The sequence below is a fragment of the Diorhabda sublineata genome, chromosome 6 (genome assembly GCF_026230105.1).
Source record: "Diorhabda sublineata isolate icDioSubl1.1 chromosome 6, icDioSubl1.1, whole genome shotgun sequence".
Classification (NCBI taxonomy): domain Eukaryota; kingdom Metazoa; phylum Arthropoda; class Insecta; order Coleoptera; family Chrysomelidae; genus Diorhabda; species Diorhabda sublineata.
In genome coordinates this window covers 10,729,647-10,745,071 of record NC_079479.1, presented here as the reverse complement: position 1 = coordinate 10,745,071, position 15,425 = coordinate 10,729,647, and the positions used below count along the sequence as shown (strand labels likewise).

Below are 15,425 nucleotides of genomic sequence, written 5' to 3'. Positions count from 1 at the left end.
AGGCCGGTCTGTTTTTCGACCTCAGCTTTCACCTCCTCCGAGGTGACCGCCGGGTCAAGGTCAGTGACGCTAAAGACCGTCCCCCTATTTCTGGTCGTTACACTGACCTCCTCCATTTTATTAATTATTGCGTTTTTTAGGGTCTGTGCCTGACCCCTGCCTTTGAGGCGGATGACAATGTCACCGCCATTTGTTTTTTTAACTTTGTTAATGTTGACGTTGAGGCTCGCGGCGAAGGGCCTGTCTCCTGTCCTGACCAGGACAGATTCCCCCTCCTCCGACCTCCTATCTCTGGAGGCTCTCGGGTGTATAATCATGTTGTATAATCCACCGCTTTTAGCAGTGAATTCTATAATTTTCCTCGCGGGAGTTATCTCCCCGCCGAGTATGAGGACATTCGTGTCCTCGCCCAGGTTCTCCCCGACCATGGCACCAATCATTTTAAAATCCTTGCCGGGTTCTCCATTCAGTCTGGCGACATAATGCCTCCAGGCTTTTTTTGTTTTCAATGAGGTTACCGAATTCTCGATAACCTCGAATTCCCCGGGATTAAGGGCTTCCGCTAGCTCCCTGATTTCAGGAGTCATATTCTCTAGCTCCTTTTCCGTGCTTAGATTTATTAGGACCATACAGTCCTTTCTATCTAGCGCGTCTTGAATTCTCATAGGGAGAATCTTGGTTTTAGAGAACACTTTGTCCTCCCAAAATTTGTCTTTGATTCCCTCAAAATCTTTGAAGGAACCTCCCTTTTCCAAGGCTGCCACGATTTTTTTGGTAACCTCCGCTTTTTGAAGCTTTTCGGCTTCTTTCCGGCATTCGTTACATTTAATGCCGCTTAATGTATTATCGGATGTATTTTTTCCATCCGTACCCTTGTTAAATCTTTTCGTGAGGGTTCTCATTTCCCCCATCCTCCTTTTAATATCGTCGTTTTCGATATTAAGGCTCGCGAGGATCTGTTCGACCTCGCTGAGCTTTCGTTTGATCGCCTCTGGGGCTGTTTCTTCTTTCCTGGAGTTTTCCTCCCTCCAGGATTTTTTTTTAGCTTTCTTTTCTTCTTTATTGGTGCTTTGGCACCAATAGGGTGTGGTGACCTTTTTCTCGATACCGAGTAGGATCGAGAATAGGTCGGTCTTTCTGAAGTCAAACTCTTCGCTTGACTCCTTCTCCTCTTCAACTTCCTCCTCCATCATGGTCGATTGTCTGACCGATGCGAAGGATTTGTTTACCATTTCCCCGGGCGAGGTCATCCTCGACCGTTTTTTCTTCCTCATCAAATTTTTTTTTGTTTTCATCTTCGCCAGAAGACGACGTGCAGTCCTCATCAATAATTTGTTTTTTTCTATCGTGAGACAGAGATGCGTCTGTCTCCGACGAAGTATTCCCTCTCCTGCGACGTTTTTTGTTTAATTTTTTAAGTGAATCCATACGATTCCCACGAGTGGGGACGAAATAAAGGTCCGGCGAGGCAGTGCGCCCTTACCTCGCTAAGGCTAGGTTCTCTGGGAGGTCGCCTGGTATCCCAGAGGCACCGTTCGAGGCTGACTTCGCGCAGCCATTCATCCCGTAGCCACGGTGGCTAACAGCGTAGGATTGCGGATTTTTTCTCCAGGTTTACTCCTGTTTTTTTTTGAGCTGTTTCTTAGCTTCATTCCCCTCCACCCGTCCACCGAGACGGCCCGAGAAGAGAGGAAGTTACTGAGCCAATCCACCAACGTCAAGGTCTTACAGCTCTTAGGAGTGGAACCTAACCTAACCTAACCTAACCTAACCTAACCTAACCTAACCTAACCTAACCTAACCTAACCTAACCTAACCTAACCTAACCTAACCTAACCTAACCTAACCTAACCTAACCTAACCTAACCTAACCTAACCTAACCTAACCTAACCTAACCTAACCTAACCTAACCTAACCTAACCTAACCTAACCTAACCTAACCTAACCTAACCTAACCTAACCTAACCTAACCTAACCTAACCTAACCTAACCTAACCTAACCTAACCTAACCTAACCTAACCTAACCTAACCTAACCTAACCTAACCTAACCTAACCTAACCTAACCTAACCTAACCTAACCTAACCTAACCTAACCTAACCTAACCTAACCTAACCTAACCTAACCTAACCTAACCTAACCTAACCTAACCTAACCTAACCTAACCTAACCTAACCTAACCTAACCTAACCTAACCTAACCTAACCTAACCTAACCTAACCTAACCTAACCTAACCTAACCTAACCTAACCTAACCTAACCTAACCTAACCTAACCTAACCTAACCTAACCTAACCTAACCTAACCTAACCTAACCTAACCTAACCTAACCTAACCTAACCTAACCTAACCTAACCTAACCTAACCTAACCTAACCTAACCTAACCTAACCTAACCTAACCTAACCTAACCTAACCTAACCTAACCTAACCTAACCTAACCTAACCTAACCTAACCTAACCTAACCTAACCTAACCTAACCTAACCTAACCTAACCTAACCTAACCTAACCTAACCTAACCTAACCTAACCTAACCTAACCTAACCTAACCTAACCTAACCTAACCTAACCTAACCTAACCTAACCTAACCTAACCTAACCTAACCTAACCTAACCTAACCTAACCTAACCTAACCTAACCTAACCTAACCTAACCTAACCTAACCTAACCTAATTAATTTAACCAACCTTTTGATAAAGAGTATGAATGAGTAATTTGGCATTGACTATCACGCATTTTTCTAAATGTTTCAACACAAAATAAACATGACAGATTAGTGAATATGACCTCGTCAAATATTTATTTTTGACTCATATAGGTAATATTTTTCAAACCACATCGTGCATTTTTGTACCCTTTACATAAAAGCATAAATAATCATTCTAAGGTTAAAAAAGCAAACAAAACTTTGTTTTTGTTAATATAAAGTGCAAAAATGATTTTTTTTGTGCGCAACCGCTCTAGGGAAAGTTTAACCGTTTAACAAAAAGCATTTTTGTCGCACTTTTTATTTCAAAATACTTTTTTCTTTATGTTTCCTTGGATATGGAGTGTAAAAACACAAAAAAATGTTTATCAATTTCAATTTTGGTTAGGGTTAAAATTGTTAGAATCATCAAAAAATAATCTAACAACGTATAAATCGTTTTCAATACAGCTGACGTATTGAAAAAAAAGGTGAAATTTAATTTCTATGTGATGTTATTCTAAATAATAATGTATTAATTTTGTTCTTGAAATAAAAAAATTCATTTTAATTAATTTAAATAAAGAAATCATTGAATAGTAAATAAAAAAATTGTTTACCCCTGGTGGGACTCGAACCCACAGTCCCCGGCTTAGGAGGCCGATGCCTTATCCATTAGGCCACAGGGGCTTGAAAATTAGTCGCATTCTATGGGATTATAAGCATTCTGACATTACATAAATAAAAGAATAGAAAAAACTGATAAACTAATAGTGATGTTTATTAGTGCTAAAGGTGAGATATTAAAAAATCAATTTAAATAAAATTGCAATACAAAGTGATAATATTCGTATTAATGTAATGAAAGATTTTGAATTAATAGAAATGAGTTACATAACATTGAACTTCAATGTTGTACCGAATAGGCAATAATTTTGCAATAATGAAGGAACATTGGAATAGCAGCAACAGAAAATATGATGCATAGTACCCGTCAAAAGTTTTTGCGCCACCCCATAATCCATTTATTAAATTTGAAAATAATACATTTTAACAAATTTCCCTTTCATTTTATCAAGCGAAGGTCGTAGCGGTGTCTTACAAATCAAAAATAGATTTGTTCTTGGTACCTGCACTTGACTGGACTGAACTGGACCAGTGCAGACCAGTTCATAATTGTGATTTAGGCCTTGTGGTATTAATAATGGAAAACGATTTAGTACTTTTTGATATTTTATATTCGTCCGATGATGTCTTGCACTGCACTGGTTGAACTAACTGTAGACCCAGTGCAAACAGTACAGTGAATTGGGTAAACTAGTACTCGTGCACTGCTACTAAGAACAGCGACACTAGCACTGGTTGTTCTACAAAGAACGCTTTAGTGTACACTTCCTGAACTAATTCTTCCATTGCAGCTACCAAGAACAAACCTAATAATATTGACCTTTATTGGTTTACTTTATACGAACGTATTTTGTCGGTGAACGCGACGAGTTAAAACTTGCAAGTACCGGCTGATGTGTTTATTACTCTTCAGCTGTAAATTATTTTTTCCCGTGTTTATTATTGTAGTTTTGTCCCAGTTAGACCTGTAACATGCAAGAACGTGCCGTGAATTATACGTTTTGGACCAAGACATCTTTTTGTGAAGTTCGTATAAGTACGAATAGTTCTCGTTCTTGCAAATTCAGACTCGTGTATTAATCGAAAAATTTAGGTGACAGTAAGTGTACCATTACCGCCGAATTAAAAATAGTTCGACGTACCGTGGACGTAAGAAAAGTAGTTTTGGCTATAGAAAACGTTCAGGGCGCCGAAGATAAACGTATTGTATAAATCAGTAAAAATGATCGACGATTCACGGACCCAAAGCAGCTCAGATCTACGAATCTAGTAATTTACTGGATATTTCTACAATGAAAAGGAGATGAAGAGAAGCTGGCTGGAGACACTCCACATTCTATCGGCTTGCTAGAAGACATCTTTGAATCAATTCTTACAAGCTGACTTCTGTTGGTAAGGTATGAGTTGATCCATGCGAGAGGTACTCCCCAGAAACCGTAGTACTGTAATTTATTAATTGAAATATTATGATGAACACAATCGAAAGCCTTAGGAAAATCACGAAAAGTTGTTGCAGTTGAGAGATTGTTGTTTAAGCTGGAGTAAACTGTGTTTACCTTTAGTCTCTGAAGACGATACCAGGGCTATCGAAACGTGCGTCAGGTAGTGTAATTGTGTTGGTGTAGTGGTGGTGTAAACAGTGTATTCAGAATACTGCTTGACAATCGGGGAGACCTAAATAAAGATAATACCGTCGATGGATTCTGAATCATACGATGACGCGTCATAGTCTATAGTACTAGAACTAGTACTAGAACTGGTATAGTACTAGTTAATTTCTTATTTCTTAGACCTTTTGATATATTGATGCATTTAAATGTTTTTGATTTTAGGTCTGTTCTGTTTTAAAAATAGTTTTTTTAATAATTTTTGAAAATTGAAAGAAAGTAGAAACGTCGAATTTTATCTTTCAAAAATTCAAAATTTTTGTATAAATCGACAACTATTAATTAAAGGAACAAAATGCACTCGGTAAGCGTCAATTTATTTAGCCTAAACTTCGTCGTGAATTTCGATAAAAAACGGTTTATTCGATAGGAAGTTTTGTGAAATAATGAAAAAAATCGGCTTACCAATTTTTTCCAGCCGGAAGGGACCGGATTACCTATTTAAATGGTGTGATTGGGGGATAAAATTTACCCGGAAAACTTGGTGATGGTCCAACCGAATGCGAATGCTAATTGACGAAAAATCATAAATTCGAACCATTATAAGGGACCAGCGGCACCACTAAAAGTTGAAGAAATTTTGACTGAACAGGAAAATAATGAAGAATGTGACGAATCAGAGGATGAAAAACATTATAATTGTGATGATGATAGTTTATAATCTAATATTGTTTCTGTTAATTACTCTAAATACCAATCTAAAATTAAACGCTTATCATAGTAAAAAACAAAATGTACAAATTTTTATAAATCGTTTGATAATAAGTTTGGCTAAAATAGTTACTTACCCTGTCAATATTCAATTAGAACTTGTTGAACTGCAAAATCATGATACGTTGAAAAACCTTTTTGTTAACAAATTGTCTTCGAAAGCACGAAATTCGTCAGAAGTTTTTGCAGATTTCTGGAAATTGGTACCAAAAGAAAAATTTCGAACAGAAACTGACTTGGCGTAACAGTTTTTAAGTAGTTTGGGATCAAAATATGTATGTGAAAAGGTTTTTGCAAATCTTAATTATGTAAAAAATAAATACTGCACATCCTTAACTGAGCAACATATTTGTGACTAGTTGTTACTGTCAACGTCGAATTTGTCACCAAAAGGAAATTATTAAAAGACAATGGCAGAAATTACATTGATTATATAAACAAATTACCCTAGATTTCAATTTTCAATTTTGTTTATTTATTTAAATTTTAGAATAATATACAATTTGTACCTAATAAACAATAATTCAATTTAATCAAAACAGGAAATGTAATTGACCCGTCGATAACGACTGAATCCACCGTTTGGCCCGACTCTTCATAAGGTTGAGCAGCCTTGGTTTAGTTTAGATGAATGATAATAATTATGTTCTGCTTCAGTATAAGCAATTGTTTATTGTATTATCTCAAATTATTAAATTGATTACGATATTTCAATCAACTGAAATAAAAATGAACTCGAAAAAAAATTCCTATATTTCCTTCGATTCTTTTTATCCTTTTATAGCTTTAAATTTAAGATATAAATAACATTTTGTATTGTTATATGGACGCTTTTTACAGAGTGAAATGATGTAATTGAAGGCTTATTGTCATTGACGAGAATCGTGTCCCTATACAATAAAACTGATATGCGCGATATTTCCTTCCGTTTACCACGATATTTTTAAAATTTACATTAAAATGAGCAAATTAAAAAAATAATGGGGAAATTTTATCCCTCAATTACCCTTTAAATAGTTAAGCCGGGCCCTTCCGGCTGTAAAAAATTAGTAAGCCGATTTTTTTTCATTTATTCACATTTTTTTTTAATAATTATTTTTTTTATACTTATACTTTCATACTTTCGGCTAAATAAATCGAGTGTATTTTGTTCCTCTAAATATTAACTGTCGATTTATATTTTTTGCAATTCCGTGATCACGGGTCTTTTGAGATTGCCAGCTTCCGGAGTGTAAGAACTCCAGTAAAATCAATGGTATGTGACAGGAAATAGTCCAATCGCCGAGGGTTTCACCTCGTAATTTGAGATAATAAGCTGGAAACTCGTATATAGAATAATTTTGACGCTCTAAACTCTAAAAGTTGTCTCAAAAGTCTCATATTATCTCGTGTCTTTGTCGTAAGTTATTCGAGGTCAAAGGTCACGAAAATTGGTTTTTTTGCAATTATCTCCGTTTCTATGGTTCCAATCACTTCAACACTTAATATAAAAATTAAAGATAAAAAAATTTGCCACAACTTTTGTCTCAACTTTTTTTCTGTACGATCAAGCCTTTTCGAGATAGAGAGCGTAGAGCACCCAGCGCTCAGGCATATATACTGTAATACAAGTTCAACCGTGAATCTCGGTGAATAATACCTTGTATATAGTTATTAAATCATTCAAATATTATCAACAATAAATAATTTGTATTTTCTTCTAAGAAACCTATTCTATCTCTACATGTATTTAGTGGTTGTGATATAACTTCTACGCTGTTTAATAAAGGGATAAAAACTGCTAAAGCTTGTTAATTTCGACGAACTGGCACAAATGGAGTACACATCTTACTAGCAATATATAATGCTACGAAATCTGAAAATAATATTGATCATCACAGATACATCCAATTCATAAAATCTACTAAACTTCATAAACCTGTCCAGCTATCTAATCTTCCATCAACAAGTGCAGAAGCTCATCATCACATAAATCGTGTTTATTACCAAATTCAAAAATGGTTAGACATGATTTAGAACCTCAAGAATGGGGCTGGGTACTCCAAAATGAGATTCTGCAGCCAATAACTACACTATTACCACCAGCTCCAGATGAATTACTCAGTACAATATTTTGGTAATTGTAAGGTAAGATTTAAAAAAGTCTATAAAGGAAACCCGAGAAGTGTACGAAGTATCTATAGTATGCAGCGACAACCCTAAAAAATTATACAAATACATTCGATCATCACTGTCATCAAAAGTATCCATTCCTCTAATAAAAAGATGACGGCATGGTTTGTCAAAATGACACTGACTTTGCCTTTTTTAAGGTTTTCTCTATAGAAAATATCAAAAATAATTTACCCGACATTCTGCCCACAAGAGTAATTTCATCCTTAGAGCAACTTCATTTTACTCCTGAAACTGTCAAATGTCTCCTTCAAAAATTAAAAAACAACTTTCCCGGTCTTGATCAAATCCTCTATTTATAAAAAGATGTTGTAATGCTCACGCTCAACCTCTGTCTATAATAAGATGAATTACTCAGTAAATTAATTTAATTTTATTCGATAATAGGTTGTAAATAAATAGATTGATATATATGTAGATACATTGTGAATAGAAATAAATCAAGTAAAAATAATTCAAGTTGATTTTTATTTAGTAGCTGTACTTTTGTTACAATTAAAGTTAAATTCTTCAAAAATCTGAGGTTTTCTTCTTCTTCTTCATCATCATCTCCTGGGAAATTGAAAATTTCAATTCATTATTATTATTATTATTACAATAAGGTACGGGCATGGACCCTAAGATCCATAAGCCCTGAAATATACTATATATATTACAAAAATTAAAGTAATTAAAGTACCTAATTGGAAAATTAAAAATTACAAGGAAAAAAAAGATTTAATTAGAAAATAGAAAAGCGTCCAGTCTATTCTTAAAAATATTGACAGGCGGTACCGTTACAATATCCTCTGGTAGATGATTCCATGTTGAAAAAACACGATTACACAAAAAATGTTGCATTGTCCGACAAGTGAATATTTCTTTTTTCAATTTCCATCTGTGTCCTCGAAGCCGATTATCAGTGTCCACATTAAATATGTTTCTTAAGTTACCATAATTGAAATTTAGAAGGATAGTCTGGTTGATCGACGCTAAACGACACCACTCAGTTTCACAATACTCCATAATTGGGCGAATATAAGTTTTATATAAACGAGTTGAATTATGGGATATCTTTCCGAGAGACTTGCGGAGGAGATACAGCTTACTTTTTACATTGTTGGCAATACTTATAACATGTTCGGATCAACTTAAATCCGTAGTAATTGTAACACCGAGATTATTATAAGAATTCACTTCATTTAAGGCGTGACCGTTTAAGAAGTATGTATGTCTCGGATTGTTTTTGCCCAAGTAAAGAGCTACACACTTATCTGCATTAAGAAGCAGCATCCAGTCCGAGCACCACTTAGAGATCGAATCCAAGTCTTCTTGAAGATTTATATGAAGAGATGAATCAGCGAATATTTTCGAATCGTCGGCATAGAAAACTTTGTTGCATTGAATATGAAATTGTAGGTCACTTGCGTATATTATGAATAAGAGAGGACCCAGTACCGTTCCCTGCGGAACACCCGCTTAATACGGGTTTCTCAGCTGAGAAAAAATTTTCCACTTTCACACAGAACTTTCTGTTTGTTAAGAATGAGTCACTCCACTCCAGTAGATCACCTCGTATGCCAAGATGTCGAACTCGGTCGAACGCTTTCGCAAAATCTAGGTTAATGATGAACCGTCGGGGTTTTCTTGTCTAAAGATTTTGTCCATTCATTAATACACCAAAGTAGATTCGTTATTGTTGAGCGTCCTTTTACAAATCCATGTTGTTGTTCAGGTATTATTTTTTCGATCAAAACAAATTCACTGACATATTCTGAAATTATAGATTCCATAACGTTACAGATGATTGGTGTAAGGCTAATGCGGCGGTAGTTATTGGGTTCAAGTTTATTGCCTTTCATGAAAATTGGTGTTACCGAGGCTGTTTTCCAGATAGGAGGTATAAGTGTATTAAATGACAAGGACATTATTATAGACAGAGGTTGAGCGTGAGCAACATCTTTTTAGAAATAGAGGACAGATTTGATCAAGACCGGGAAAGTTGTTTTTAAATTTTTGAAGGAGACATTACTCTTGTGGGTAGAATGTCGGGTAAATTATTTTTGATATTTTCTATAGAGAAAACCTTAAAAAAGGCAATGTCAGTGTCATTTTGACAAACCATGCCGTCATCTTTTTTATTAGAGGAATGGATACTTTTGATGACAGTGATGATCGAATGTATTTGTATAATTTTTTAGGGTTGTCGCTGCATACTATAGACTCTTCGTACACTTCTCGGGCTTCCTTTATAGACTTTTTTAAATCTTTGGCAAAATTTTTTGTGAATTTCAAAATCAACTTGACTGACCGTGCGCTTTTACTTTCGCCACAATTTGCTTTTATATCTAATCAAGGAGATTATTTCACCATTGATCCATGGTTTTATTTTATTTATGTACACCACTTTCCTGGTAGAATACTTTGCTTTCATCTTCATCATATTCCTTTACCTGCATGATTGTCTCCAAACCTTGTAAAATTTCTGGATCAAATGCAGTTTCTTCCTCGGGATCGTATTGCAATACAACAGCATTAAGACCAGCTTGCCCATTGCATTGTCCACAAGCTTAAGTGCATTGCAAGCCCGATTTTCTGCATCCCCAGCGTAAACCAAAACCATTCTTACAGTTAACAAAATATTGTACTGAGTAATTCATCTGGAGCTGGTGGTAATAGTGTAGTTATTGGCTGCAGAATCTCATTTTGGAGTACCCAGCCCCATTCTTGAGGTTCTAAATCATGTTCTAACCATTTTTAAATTTGGTAATGAACACGATTTATGTGATGATGAGCTGCTGCACTTGTTGGTGGAAGATTAGGTAGCTGGACAGGTTTATGAAGTTCAGTAGATTTTATGAATTGAATGTATCTGTGATGATCAATATTATTTTCAGATTTCGTAGCATTATATATTGCTAGTAAGTTGCTTACAACATTTTCGTATAATTACTGTACAGGGCAGTTTTCTTGTAGAAAAATTTGAGCCAGTTCGTCGAAATTAGCAAGTTTTTGCAGTTTTTTTCCCTTTATTAAACAGCGCATAAGATGTATCACAACCACTAAATGCATGTGGAAACAGAAGATGTTTCAAATTATTTATTATTGATAATATTTGAATGATTTATTGACTATATACAAGGTATTATTCACCGAGATTCACGGTTGACCTTGTATTATATATATGTATTGTATATATGCCTGAGCGCTGGGTGCTCTACGCTCTCTATCTCGAAAAGGCTTGAGCATACGGAAAAAAGTTGAGACAAAAGTTGTGGCAAATTTTTTTATCTTTAATTTTCATAATAAGTGTTGAAGTGATTGGAACCATAGGAACGGAGATAATTGCAAAAAAAAACGATTTTCGTGACTTTTGATCTCGAATAACTTACGACGTAGACACGAGATAATATGAGATTTTTGAGACAACTTTTATAACGTCAAAATGAAGCTGTATACGAGTTTCCAGCTTATTACCTAAAATTCCGAGGTTGACCTCTTTTTTTGCCTAAAGTGACTGGACTATGCACTTCAGCGTCAGGTATTCTGTAAATACAAACAATATGCAGATCATAAATATTGTGGTAAACGATAGAAAATTCCAACACTTTCTCAGATATTATATCATTGAACTGTGTTATTTCGGAAAAGTCGTTGTTTGTGGACATGATCATGTACCTCCACGTGATAAATTAGTTCTATTGAATCTGGATACTGTGGTATAGACAAGAACAGGCTTATTATTATTCAACCAAAGTTCAGTGATGGAAATAATTTCTGGTAAATCATAAAATTTATCTACTTTGAGTCTTAGGGACTGAATATTAATCAAAAATAGGCCTGAGTATGTTATAGTCCAGCTTTTTACAGGGTATTTGCTTCTTTGATCGCGTCATTTTAATTAAAAATTTTTACAATCACATAATGAGCCACTGCAATAATATTTGCTATGACTTTTCCTAAATTTTCAAAATTGTAAAAGTTCCGTTGAAAAGAAAGACCTGGAGTTTGATAGATTTGTTTCAACTTTATTATTCCCTATTCTATTTTTCATTTTTCTCTAACAAAGACCTGTTATACCGTAACTAACAAAATTAAACACAAATAATTCGTTCATTTTTTTGTAAATATTGAACGCATTGTCTATTCATGGTTTTCGTACAGTTAATTTCTTATTGAAATAATTCATAATAGGTGATAATAGCATGGGAATTATTCTTGGATGGATGATTGTCGAGATGACACGCATTCTTTCGATATTATTAAACTGTATAAAATTCAATACCGTATATTTAAATAACGGCTCTAAAATCCTTATTTTATTAATTGATCAGGTAGAAAATATATTTACATTTAAATTGAACAAATGAAGAATATTTATCGTTTATGTTTGTTAACATAGATATCACACTTTATATCTCTATAATAAAATGATAAGGTTGCTAGTTTAGATAGAAAACTATGAAGTAATTTGGGTTTAATCAGAAAAAAAGTTTCAAACGTTATAATGTACAGGATCTTTCAATACAATTATCATATTTATGATTTAAAAGAATAAATTGATCCACCCCAAAATAAAATTCACTTCACACAAGTAGTATAGTTCTTCCGTTAGACCGTTATGCGAGTAACAATCAATATTTCATAAATACACACGGCACTCTTACCAAATTAAGAAATGAAAAATAATTTTCACTCCCCGTATAAAATTTGGTAAACATCCAGCAATCCACGTGGACTGTTTACCAATGAAAACATCGAATCGTAAACATAAAAATATTTCTATTGGCCGAAGTCATCGGAAGGCGTATGTACATAATTTCTTCGAAAGTTTCCTGTGCCTCCTTTGTCTTTTGATACATCAATTTGGAAATTCCGGATATTACAGCCATCATTAGTCTTCACTTTTAAAATTATTTTCATTGAACAGCACAGTAGACCTTATAGTCCAATGACTTGAAGACTATTTACTGCTTTTATTCAACTCCTTGTTCATGGCTTTTCGCTATCCATAACTTCTGTAAATCTTCTTCAGATGTATCTAGGCATTTTCTACGTGGATGCCACCTTCTTCTTTTTGCATCTTCTTCACTTGCTAAAGCTCTTTTTACCCACCTGTTCTCTTCCTTTTTGCCCCAGCCAAAGCAGTCCATTTGCCCTTTCTATTCATCTTGTTCCACTCATATCCCTCAAACTCTTCTCTCCAATACATTCAGCCTGTTTTTTTCTTTCTTATTCATCACCCAGAATGCTTTACCTTGATATATCTTTGGACCTCAATAGATTTCTTCAATTTCGTCTCCTTTACTTTAAAATAAGCAGATATCCCAAATAAGAAAAATCGTTGATGCACTCTGGTACAGACCCTCAGTTTTAAGACATTAAAAGATTTGTAATACCTTTGTACATCGAATTTCTAATTAATAAAAATAATTAACCGAACATCAAGTCCAGTCCATTCGCGTCTAGTTAAGTTTTGTTCATTCAAGTCACGTAAAAATTTTCTTTCGCACTGAATAAGTCGCTTGTTGAGTCTGAGTAACTCCATATTGTGAAGAATTTTTGACAAGATGGATGCTCTTCTGGAAGCCATAATTTTACTCCGATTATACAGACGAAATTTCTGTTAGATTCATCCCATATATTTAACAAGAACAATGTTCGGTTCTTTCAATCACCTCTTTCCGAATCTACTCGATGACCCCAAAAAATTTCATAAATATTTTCGCATGAGCCCAGATTTGTTTCTTCCACTAAGAAATTTTATTGCTGAACGTATTTGAAAATAAAATACCAACTAGAGAACTGCCATTTCATCAGAAGAAAAACTAGCTGTTTTCCTCAGGTACGAAAATCGTCAGAGAAATGGAAAGACATTGCTGTATCGATTTATACGATTTGCCAAATGCCGAACTGCATCGGGAGCATCGACGGTAAACACTGCCGAAGTGTCCACCAAACGCTAATTCTCAGTTTTACAATTACAAACATTTTCATTCTGTAGTTTTAATGGCCATCGCTGATGCAAACAATAATTTCATTTTAATCAACGTAGGAGCTTATGGCAGAGAAAACGATAGCACCGTATTTTCAGAATCTACAATGGGAAGAGCATTTAAAGGAAATACATTAAATATACCTAGCTCCGAAAAAATTATTAATATACCTTTCTATTTAGTAGGCGATGAGGCTTTTCTTTTAAGTGAAAACCTAATGCGACCTTATGCTCGTCGGCAGTTAAATTTTCCAAGCAGAATATTTAATTATCATTTGTTCATAGCAAGGCGAACCTTTGGCATATTAACACAAAAATGTACAATTAACGGAAAAATCAATTAAAAGTGTTTCCGTATTACACAATTTTGTCCGACAAGTTCAAAAGGAAAGTGGCAAGATTGTGGAAACCGAGTTTTTGGAACAAAATTCAATCGATATTCAACTTGATCCTCAAGACATACAAGTACCCACAGAGCAAATACAATGGCAATGCAAATCCGAGAACAATTAACAGAGTATACCATGTCACCAGAAGGTTCAGTACCATGGCAAAACGAGAAATGTCGGGATGTTTTGTTGACCTCTTTTTCACGAAAATATACTGTAATAAAAACCTGGTTACTTACCAGTTGTGTTCAATTCTATAGCTATGCTTCTCCATACAGCAGCAATAAAATTCTGCAAAATGCAATTAGTGCTTCTATATCCATTTTATCCGTGCAACTGTCACGACTGATTCTTAAAATTTTCGACCGGCTGAGTCGCAAGTCGCAAGAGTGGCAAGTTTTGACGTGCTTAGTATGAAACCAGATTTATACATTCTCTTTGTTTTAATGGTAAATTAATATTTCCCATTCAAAAGCGTCCGACTTAACTGGACGCGAATGGACTAGACTGACTTGGTGTGAAATGGGCCTTAGTAAGCAAAAGAGTAGTGTTGAAATGAGATTCAAAATTCTCTAATATGACATAATCGAACTAAACTATTACCATAATAGATGAAAAATCATTTTATCGTATAAATACTTTTAGGTTTATTTCAATTTTATTTTGTGTGAATAGATATTTCTCAGCCACTAATCGCGATTCACGTTTAAAATAAATCGACATACAATTTTTTTTTGTTTCAACTTACTGTTGATTGAACGTGAGAAACTCCGTTGAATTTTATGTTCGTAGTGGTTTTGTGTTTATAGACGTAGAAAATTTAGTTCGATTTTATGCAGAAATCGCTCGGTTGTTTATTTTCGAATGATCTACATTGTGGAAACAGCCAAGAAGCCCGTATCGAATGTGTCATTTTTTAATTTTACAATCACGAATTTTAATCAAATAAACTACGATACAAATATTCGTTACGCCCTACCTCTTCAGCTGTGATTTTGAGAAAATTACACATATTGATATTGCCGTGTTCACCTAAGGATTTTTCACGACCGTGATTGTAAAATTTACTGTTCCACAAAGTTCCTCCTTGGGTTTCTAAGACTTTCTCCTTTGTTATGGTTTCGTTGAGGTCTTTGATCTTCATTTCCACTTGGTTTCCTAAGACAAGTACCAACGCATCTCCCTCAACGAAATCG

At 35.0% G+C, this 15,425-nt stretch overlaps 1 non-coding gene across 1 annotated transcript; it reads right to left on the bottom strand.

Annotated features, from left to right (window-relative positions):
- Nucleotides 1-3,306: 3,306 nt before the first annotated feature.
- On the bottom strand, nucleotides 3,307-3,379 carry Trnar-ccu (transfer RNA arginine (anticodon CCU)). The gene has a single exon. It is a non-coding gene; the product is annotated as a tRNA-Arg (tRNA).
- Nucleotides 3,380-15,425: the final 12,046 nt, after the last annotated feature.